Source organism: Rhipicephalus sanguineus, unplaced genomic scaffold (genome assembly GCF_013339695.2).
Source record: "Rhipicephalus sanguineus isolate Rsan-2018 unplaced genomic scaffold, BIME_Rsan_1.4 Seq246, whole genome shotgun sequence".
Lineage (NCBI taxonomy): Eukaryota > Metazoa > Arthropoda > Arachnida > Ixodida > Ixodidae > Rhipicephalus > Rhipicephalus sanguineus.
In genome coordinates, this window is record NW_023614856.1 from 2749 (window position 1) to 12812 (window position 10064).

General features: G+C 46.2%; 1 long non-coding RNA gene across 1 annotated transcript; it reads right to left on the reverse strand.

The window, feature by feature from the left end:
* Nucleotides 1-300: 300 nt before the first annotated feature.
* On the reverse strand, nucleotides 301-7574 carry LOC119376845 (uncharacterized). The gene is made up of 3 exons (XR_005180672.2): nucleotides 7377-7574; nucleotides 4417-4601; nucleotides 301-895 (listed from the first exon to the last, which is right to left on the reverse strand). It is a non-coding gene; the product is annotated as an uncharacterized LOC119376845 (long non-coding RNA).
* Nucleotides 7575-10064: the final 2490 nt, after the last annotated feature.

Consider the following 10064-nt stretch of genomic DNA (forward strand, 5'->3'; position numbering starts at 1 on the left):
ACTCTTCTACCACACTACATTACACATGTTAATGTCGTTTCTTCCCGGCATGAAGCCTGTGTAGGGTCTTTATGCAAAGAAGTTTGAAGCAGTGGCATGGCTCTGTGGTAGAACACTGGGCTGCCACGGAGAGGGTCCAGGTTCGAGCCCCGTTCCATACTAGATATTTTTTCAAATTTCATTTTTTTATCTTATTTTGCATGATAGTGGTACGGACATCGCCGGCAGCAGGCAACTATGGCGCCAAAAAGGCCATTGTTGTGATCTCATAACAGATTTCACTGTAGAAAGCTATGCCTCATTTGATGAGTTTCGAGTGGTTTCACTAGAAGCTTGGGATTTCTTTCTTTCCTATAGTGTTATAATGCCAGCGCATGTGGTGCATTTCAAACCTGATTTGTATATCGAGGAACCATCTACGCATCTAAAACAAGCTAATATGTCAAAGCCCTTCATTTGCTGGGCTAATTTACAATCGCCTACTGCCAGGAACAGGTCAGAGCATACTGGAGTGATACAAGAACTGATACAAGAACGTATATGTTGACATCGAGCACCCCCCCTACACACACAGACACAAACACACAAACAAAAAAGATCCTGGCATAATGTGCATATGATCTAACATCTTTCTTGTTAATCTCAACTGCTGACAAGTTAGGGTTGCCCTCTCCTTTGAAACCGAAAAGGTCCGACTGGGTTGATATTAAGGCATTTTATTACCTCACATGAACTTGTGTCACTGGCCCTAGCACCTGCAGAAAGTAATGCTGCTCAGGAATCCAGGGTTTTGATTTTGTACTTTTCAGGGTGTAATATCTTTTTCTCCATGTTTTATAATTTTTTTCCTAAAGCTTATTTTTATTTTTGGCCTGATCCAGCTCTGGCTGTTGACCTGCAACATCAAGGGGATGTGGCCACAGGCATTATGATCATCATGTGCTGATCGTGAAATCGTGAAAAGAGACAAAGTAGGATATTAATAGTGTCAAGCACGGAACACGACAGAGATGAAACATGGAGTAACACAAACACTCTCTGTCTTGTCTCAGTCTTAATAGTTCCACGCTTAACACTATGAATACGTCGCACCAACAAGACCAAAAATCTACCCTTGCTAAGTGTAGGTTATTTCGTGTTTTTCCCTTCTTGTTTACAACAAAACAGGTAGAATCCCATTGGTTTATTGAGAAAACTTTTATTGGCAGAAGAAAAAAGAGAGAGAATGCAAGCTATCATGGTATAGACCCTTATTCCAAGGTCAGCTCACTGGACTTTTTGTCCGAGACAGCCAGGTAGCTATCTCATCTCCTCTTTGGAAGCCATGCTTCATGCAGCTGCCTTTTCTGCTGTATGCGGCATGCTGCGGAAGAGGCATATCCAGAGGCCTTTTGAAGCACTTCAATGTGGTATGTTTAACTGCAGGTGCGTCTGCACACCGTGGACATACTTATGCAAATCGTGCAGGATAGATTCCATTTAAATAATGAATTAGGACAGGTACGTCCCTGAATTCAGCATCCGACTAATGAAGGGTTAACTCTTTGTTAGGGTGTAACTCTTTGGCTGCAGTTGTGACTCCAGAGCGCCAAGTTTCGACTGACTGATCATTTGGACATACATACCCCAACTGCAACCACAAGCAAGAACTGCCATTAGTGCCGACAGAGACATAGGTAGGTCCACAGAAACAATTAGTGTCATTACTGATGTGTATTAGAGTCATAACTTGTTAAATCATTGCAGCTTGGCTAAAGCGAATTCATTATTGCAATATGTTCAAACCCTTCAAAAGTAATCTAAACTAAAAATTTTCCCATGTCTTTGCATAGCACAACACTATATGAAGACAAAGCATACTGAAAAACGCAGCTGTATGTACTATGTAAATGTAAAGAAATATCAAGCATTTCTTTACCTGAGTCAGTAAAACTGTATACTTTTTAGATTGGCAGCACTACCAGTGGCAGGACAGTCAAAACAGGAGACAAGGAAAGCTTCACTTAAAACTGACTCCTCAGTTTAACCTTTATTACTGAGCCCTTGGCTGCAGTTAGAGAACAGCAAAATAAATGTGCAGTTCTTGTTGGTGTGGTGTATCATGTGAACAATATTTCCTTCACCACTTTCTGTGCAGGCCCAAGAACATGCATACCAATAGACCTTTTTCAAGCACACGAGCGCCACCAACGGGCGCGCAAGCGCTCATGGGATGTGTACGCCGCAGCAGCCGCCGCGACGAGCGCGCGTCTCGCGCTGTAGCTTTCCGCTTGCGCCATGCCAGGACTTCTTAGACACAGTGAATTTGGCAAGGTGCAACATGTTACTGCGCAATTCAATCCCGAACTTAAGTGCTTAGCTGCGACGGCCTCTCGACAATTTGCATCTCTCCCACTGTTGGACCAGTTGAGCTAGAGTTACTGTATATGCTACCTTTAAGCATATACAGTAACTCTAAGTTGAGCGGCTCAGAAGCGTCACCTTTTATTTATTTTTTTAGCCCCAATGCGCCTTACGGCATAAATAAAAAAATACAGCTCGGTTGCCTACGAAATGCAGGAGCGGTCTATGATTCTCGGATGCATTTGGAATCAACGTCCATTGACACTCTCGACGACTACAGTGTGAGGTTCTGATATCTGACGAGTACACTAGAAAGTGTAGTCGGCATTTGGGGAAATGGGATACATGCATTGCATCGCTCGCACCATATATGTAACGAACTATAAGTGCCTACTAACCTTCGTTGGTGCTGCAACTACAGGTTGGAATAATACTTAGAGCGAAAAAAGAAAGGAGCAGTACAAGGAAGGAAATGCAGAAACCAGCGCTCACACACAACTGAAAGATTATTGTACGCGTGAAAAAAAGCATTAAAAAATGCGAGTGCGTCGCGCGTGTCATAAAGAGGTACGAAAAGTCAAACAACCAAGGCGTGTCCTTACAGTCGATTAATAAAGTAGAATTCCTTGTCTTGTAACGACTGAGAAGGTTGACTGACACAAAGTGTGGCATTATTTGTGACATGATATGCCACCGAAATTTCTCGCGTTGTCTGATTAGGTTGATGGTACAAAATTACTGTGCTTTCGAAGATGGGATTACATTTTCATGACTGATATAGAGAGGCAAGATGAGACGGCTCCATTCAATGAGTTTCGATGTACGCTGAGGCGCGTATACGTATTAATACATCGACCAGTCTGGCCGATGTACATGTGGACACAAGAAAGAGAAATTATGGTTAACTCCTACACAATTACAAAACAATCGGCATGCCTCTGACCGCATTTTTCTTTGCCAACCGCAGACCCCTGCGACCTTAATGCGACTGAGCTTATTTGGGGCGGTAAACACAACCTTCACCCCCACATCCCTTCCCTACGTTCTTCAGGCCATGCGACTGAAGAACTTCTTATACATACGTGGAATAACTGCAGTATTTCTAGTTTCTTTATTATTTATGGATGGAGAACGTCCGTGTTAATCTTTCTTTGCCATGCGAACAGATTTTCGCGAACTGATACAACGATACGCAGGATATCCCGCGTCTTTGATCACTTTGCAGCTGGAACTACTGCTCATCTTATGTGCGCAAGTTTTTTTCCAATGCCTTGCGTAATCATGACATCACAATTCCTCGTTTAACAACATTCGAATGTGCCGACGCGAAATTGAACACCGATTTCACTGAATGCGGGCTATAGTGCCCGCGAACATGCTCCGCAGTTAAACTTATAAGCATGTATCAAGAAACTGCAAATTATCAGAGCAAGGCATCTCACAAGTGAATTCTAGTCCAATCCCTTTTTCTTAACACGTTTAGGATGTGCTCACTTCTTTGTACAGCGCATGACTTGTCAATTAAAATATATAATAATCGGTATACCTGAACACTGTAACACCTCTCTACAGTTTGGTTAAACCCCATCACGAGCCACTATGGCATTAAATGCCGTAGTGGCTTGTGAACAAGTAATCATTGAATAAATACGAATTCGGTGTTCCAGCTCACATTGCTCACAATAGCACGTTTTTACTGCATGTATATCGGCACGTGATAACTCGCATGCCGCTTAACTGCTAGATCCAGTATACATCCGCTCGGTAATATACCTACACTGACTGCATCATTTCTTTCGCATTTCATGCGTAGAGATACATGCAGGTGCGTTCAGACGGGTAGCATTTAGTATTTAATAATAGTCAACCAGCGGTGACGTGTTTTTTTTTCGTTTGGTGCCCCACGGCGCCAACGAGCAGCGAGCAACGGAACAGCGGGCGGGCTCGCCGTACACACTTTTCCCATAGTGCTTCGCGAGCCCTCGGGGGGTTCTGGGATTGCTTGAAAAAGGTCTATTCCTGGAGGCCCAGGTACGGCGTGTGCCTGCCATGAATGTACACAATCCGGCTTACCTCGAGATCCTGAAGGCCTTGGAGAGGAGCTGGCTCGTGTGCAAACAGCACGGATGGAACTGCGCTGATGCTGGCACTCAAGGCTACCGCTGCAGCAAGACGTCGCCGGGCTCGTCAGATACGAGTGCAGCCAACCAGCATTGCCAGGCGTCGGCCAAGGCTCACGAGGGGGTCTAAGAGGATGCCTGCAAGGCGCCCAGTAGTTGAGCCAGCTGCCAACAGGCCAAAGAAGAGGCCCCAGTCTCTCAAGCTAAACGTCGAGCAGAATGTGCCCAGTGCAAGGCTGCATTGAATGGTCGCTGCCTCCCGCTTAATGGGTTTTATGCAGCCCTAGGCACGTGCCAGCCTGGTTCAATAACAACCTTTCTAGGGTTTATGCGCCAAAACCGTGATGTGATTGTGAGGCACACCGTAGTGGGGTGACTTCGGATCAATTTAGGCCACATGGGATTCTTTAACATGCACCTAAACCTAAGCAAAGGAGCTGCTCATCATACAGGCTGCTCATCGCCGCCACTGCACTTAGGTGCTTCACATATCCTTGAATCAAAGTGAGGAACAACGACTCCTCACGTTGGCTGTTTGACATCATACCCCTACAATTGGTGACCTTAGCCACAGGCGCAAGCATCTGGCTCTGCACTGCTACCACAGTATCATGCATACAGTCATGTTGAATGGCACCTACTAACGGACAACCCTTGGCTCCTCCAGCTGTGGCCCATTCAAGTCACGCTGTCAAGTCATGTTGTCATGCAGTCACAATGTGGTATTCCATGATGATTGACTTTTGCTATGCCTTACCGTTAGGAGCTAGTGTGGTCCTCAGTGCTGTCAGCCCTCATCACTGAGGGCTGACTGAATTTTTTATGTACCACAAGAGCGCCCAGACGTAGGCGGCTAGACAGATACGTAGATAGACAAGCTCAAATAGCCTGCAGTCTGCTAAGAATGCTTCGCATTTCAAATGGGGCAGCTAAGCAAAATGAACAATGTAACACAAGTAACTCACAAAAGCGAAAGAGGTCAAGGTTCAGTTACTCCAGATGTAAGCAACATAACCCTGGTTGCACAGCCTAGTTGCACCGGCAGCAGTGACCACAATGCCAGTAAGACAGACAAAGGAGACCAGTGAGCAGACCTCAGAGCATGTCTTTCCTTGAACATGTCGACCCCTGTTCTAGAATATTACAGTGGTCTTGATGTTGTGAGAACAAAGCAGAAATAGTAATCATGTCAAATAGAACACCTTTCTGCTTCCTTTGTCTTGATGGCGAGTTTCTCTGAGAGTCTTTTGTTATCAGTAGGGGTGTGCAAATAGTGAATTTCATCTTGAATCGAATAGTGCCGCAATAGTGGCCGAAAATGTCAAATATAGATATCGAATACAGAAAGTTTTATTTGAAATTGAAAGAAAGAACAAGGAAATAAAATCTGCTCATGTCTTCGAAGCACATAACGCGGTGCTGACTACTAGCGAAAGACTATGAATTGTCATGACACAAGCAGCTTCACATGACCTGGCTTCAGGCTCTCTTGCCGCGATGTTAAGGTGTTTCCTGCAGTTCACTGGGTAATCAACTAAAACTTTTCGCTGTTCACTGGGTACCCTCAAGTAGCAGGGGTCGGGAAGGTATCACAAAGCGATTATGGCGATACCTCGATAAAGTGCAGCTCCGTGCTCTTTGCAGTATGTTAAAGGATCATCCTTTCTTGTGATTAGGGGCTCATTGAAGTATTGTGAACCTCTTGCCTATAAGACCTGAGCTTCAGTGTGCTGGTTATTTTTGGTTGCCAGCAGTTCGAGTCTCACAGAATGTTTCCCTGGCCATTAGCCATGAGGCGTGGAAACAACATAATCTTTTTTAAATGAACATGCACTCACTTTTGACCCAGCAATACGATGAAAGTTTTAACGAAAGGTGAAAATTTAATGAAGTTTAGCGACTTAGCGTTAGTTTTGCCATCCCACCCTAATCAAATTGCACTAATTGGCCTTTGTCGCGTCTTTGATATTCGTCGTGTTGAATTATTCAAAACTTCAAATACTAGCTATTCAAAGTCAAAACGATTATTCTATTTGAATTCGAAACTTGAATATTTGCACATCCCTATGTTACCACGGTGCCAGAGTGCGGTTGCACATTTCCAGTTGTCCTTCTGAACTTCAAAGCACTACAGAATTTCTGTCATCTTGCTCTGCATACATTTACAAGTATTTACCTTGCTTCAATAAACATTATGTCTGGGTGTGTGTGTAGTATAATAAAAACATGTTTATGCTTTTGATATACCAATAAACCAAAACTCTTTTTGCTTGTTCTTACTTCATGGGACACTTTCTTGTTAATAAATTGTTATCCCTTGTTTTGTTCTTTTTTCTGCATGGGTACAGTGACACTACAGTGGCGGACGTGACTTTTAGTAAGGCCTCCCTCTAATATATATTTTTACTGTGATGAAGCGTTAAAGTGTCGACATCATGGAGAGTAGAGCCCTATAGAGTGCACTCGACAATTTTCATGGAGGAGGGTTGCACAATACTGCCAGATCACACAATATACAGCGGGAGGAAAGAAAGCTGAAGCCACAAACGAGTGCGGATAAGTGCAGTCTCCCTTGCCTTCACCTGGAACACAGAGCCGTATTGGCGGTGAAGCATGAAAAAAAAAGCATATACTCGAAGAGCTCCTATTTTAAGTTCAATTTCCTCCTCGTAAATTTATTCCACTAAAGGCAGTGCTTTAGGGCTGCGGGCTTTTCTTTTATCTTTTAGCTTCGCAATTTGGAAGCTGGCAGCACGATAAAGTTGCGCGCAGGCTTTATGGTCCGCACGCTTGCATCGGCACTAGCTAGTGGAAGCTGCGTGCTGCCAGAGCAACGTTCGTAGCCTTAGATAGACTGACAGTATCAGAAACGCGCTTTTAATAGATCCATGCTGAGCAGCAACAAAAACTTACCAAGTGGAGTAGAGCAATGTCCGTCGCGTTGTTCTTCGCTGCAGGCTGTGTGTGTCCGCTTCAATGCATCCTGGACGAGACGGCTTTCGGCAGCGAGAAGTGTGCGCACAGCGTCTCTCGAAGCACTTACTGTCTGTTCACGAGTATCCGATTCATTCGTAAGGCGTTTGCTATGGTCGCGTCGTCCAGGCATGGAGAGCCAGGAGCCAGGCACAGGCGCGGTCGCTATGTTTCCGCTGATACGAAAACACGGGGACTGGCAGCCGCCTGACACAATTTGCCGGCCAAAATGCATAGCCCCAGAGAGCGCCGTGGCGCGGTGCATTGTGGGGGGGTTTATTCGCTCGCCTTTGTAAATGCGCAGCCCGGCCGCGATTTTTTCTCGGGGCGAGCGCGTGAGCGGGGAACGCAGTGTTACAGCCATGGTGAGGCAGGCGCGCGTTGCAGAGCTATGTTTGGTGTGGATTAGCGTGTTGCTATGAGCGACACCGACGCTGACGCTGTTACGACGCTGGGTAAAGGTCGCCACTCGTGTGTGTTAAGGCATGACAAAATTCATTCTATTGAAAACGCGCCGAATGGGACGGACGCGTAAACGCGTTGCAGGTGCTAGTCGCGGAGGCCACAACAATGACGAATTACTTTACCTTACCACTCCCAGAGGTCAAAACCACCCGCCGACGGGAGAGTGGTAGATATAAAAGGCGCGTTCGTGAAGCCTCCAGAGTCTGTGGACCGGGGCGCAGTGGATAGCGTGCCCGGCATCTGTTGTTGCGGACCGAGCGGTCGTGGGTTCTCGATGCCCGTTGACGGTAGCTTTTTATTGCGATAGCAATTATATGGACAGTCTCGGCTGGATTTTGCCGTCGCCGTCGCCGTCGCCGCCGTCATGCACCGTATATGTATCAGTATGTATATATATATATATATAAAGCCCCAAAGAAAAATAATTCAGAAAAATGCTTCCGACGCGCGGAATCGAACCAGGGACCTCTTGTTTCGCAGCGAGCGGCGCTATCCACTACGCCACGAACGCAGATCCTCCACGTAGCTAACGGCGAGCGTTATATACACACCCTTTAGCGCTGGACGGACTCGGAGACAGCAGGCGATAATAAGCGTTTCTTCATTACCAGCGAGATGGCGCAAGTCGTCGACGAGCTCGCTCGCTTCTTATATTTGCGCATGGGAGAAGCTTGCGCTTCCGCTGTCTGCTCGCGTGGTTTTCTCGTGGTGAGGGAAGAGGAATGTTTCACGCTTTCACCGTGATGTCCGCGCTCATGTTACGGAGCTTACGAAAGTCACTCGATCTCAAGGGACGCCGCTAAACGAACAACAGAAGATGCGCGAACTATCAAGTGTCACAGCTCGACACTTGACACGCTAGTTTCCTTCGCTGCTTCGGCCGCCTTTGCAACAGAAGCGATGTTCAAACTGAGAGTATCCATTGGCGAGCCTCACTTCGTATAGCATTAGTTCCTTGCTATCGCATTCATTGCTTCGCCCTTGCGGCGAAACTGTGACTTTTTTTTTTCTTTGCCATCTGATTGTGTATATTTTTTTCGACGTTATTTCCGTGACGGAAATACGTCACTGAAGTCTTGGTGGACCCCGGCAAAACACGATTGATCCCTCCGTCATAGGAATCGGAATGACACGAAAGTAAAGCGTGCCCTTACAGAAGTAACTGAATGCTTACTGTACATTAATATAAGAAAGTTTGCACAATGTATATTGATGTCTGGCAGCTAATGGCACCATTTAACGTGTACACCCACTTTGGTGATTGGTGGTACATCTCCTCCCGATGACTAACGTCCCTGCTAAATGATTAAACAAACCCTTGTGGTACCTGTAGTAAGCGGTGAAAGCGTAATCAGAGAACTAGGTGTGGATAGCCAGAAGAGCGTCGCATATTGGACGCAGAAATTGGTCGCCATCCCGCGGCATGTTAAAGGGACCCTGAAACGGTTTTTGACGATTTTGTACGAACACATTGAGCCGGTAGAGCAAGTCCTAAGGATCATTTACAGACCAATTTAAGCTCTGTGCGTAAACTGTGTAATTTATTACAAGGCTTTAAAGATGCGAATCGCCACCGATCACAGCGGCTCAGCCAAACGCGTTTTCAAAACGCCCACTTCCAGTGCCCGTCGTATTGGAAGCGCGACGTCACGCAGGCGGCTGATCTGATTGGATATGTCCAGTACACGTCACTGAACCTCCTGTGGGCAGCGAGCGTCGTCTGCCTGTGTTACAACGTACTCCGTGTTGACGTGAGCTGAGCGACAGTGTTTATCTCGAGGTTTCTTTTCTTGGACATAATTGCCCTAGCCGTGTGTGTACCACATTGTAAAGCTCGACAATCGTCCCAATGTTCGTGAGGCATCTGGCGAGCGGAATCCCTTCAGCGCGTCGCTGCAATGAGCGTCGCGCTCCTCGCTATCCGTTCAACGCCACGATCCACGTTTTCGTCGCTGTAACTGCACCCTGAAGACACAACAACATTGCCCGAGTTTACGCGTATCGGTGATCGTTCTCGAATTATGTTTTTTGTCCGCATGCTTTTGCACATTGTCGCCGTACAGGAGAATAAAATAAGATCTGCTGGTAGTGTGGCGGCACCTGTCGGAGCAGATACCACCACTCCGCGAGCTTCGTCTTTGTTGGGCCTCCGAGATTGCGCGC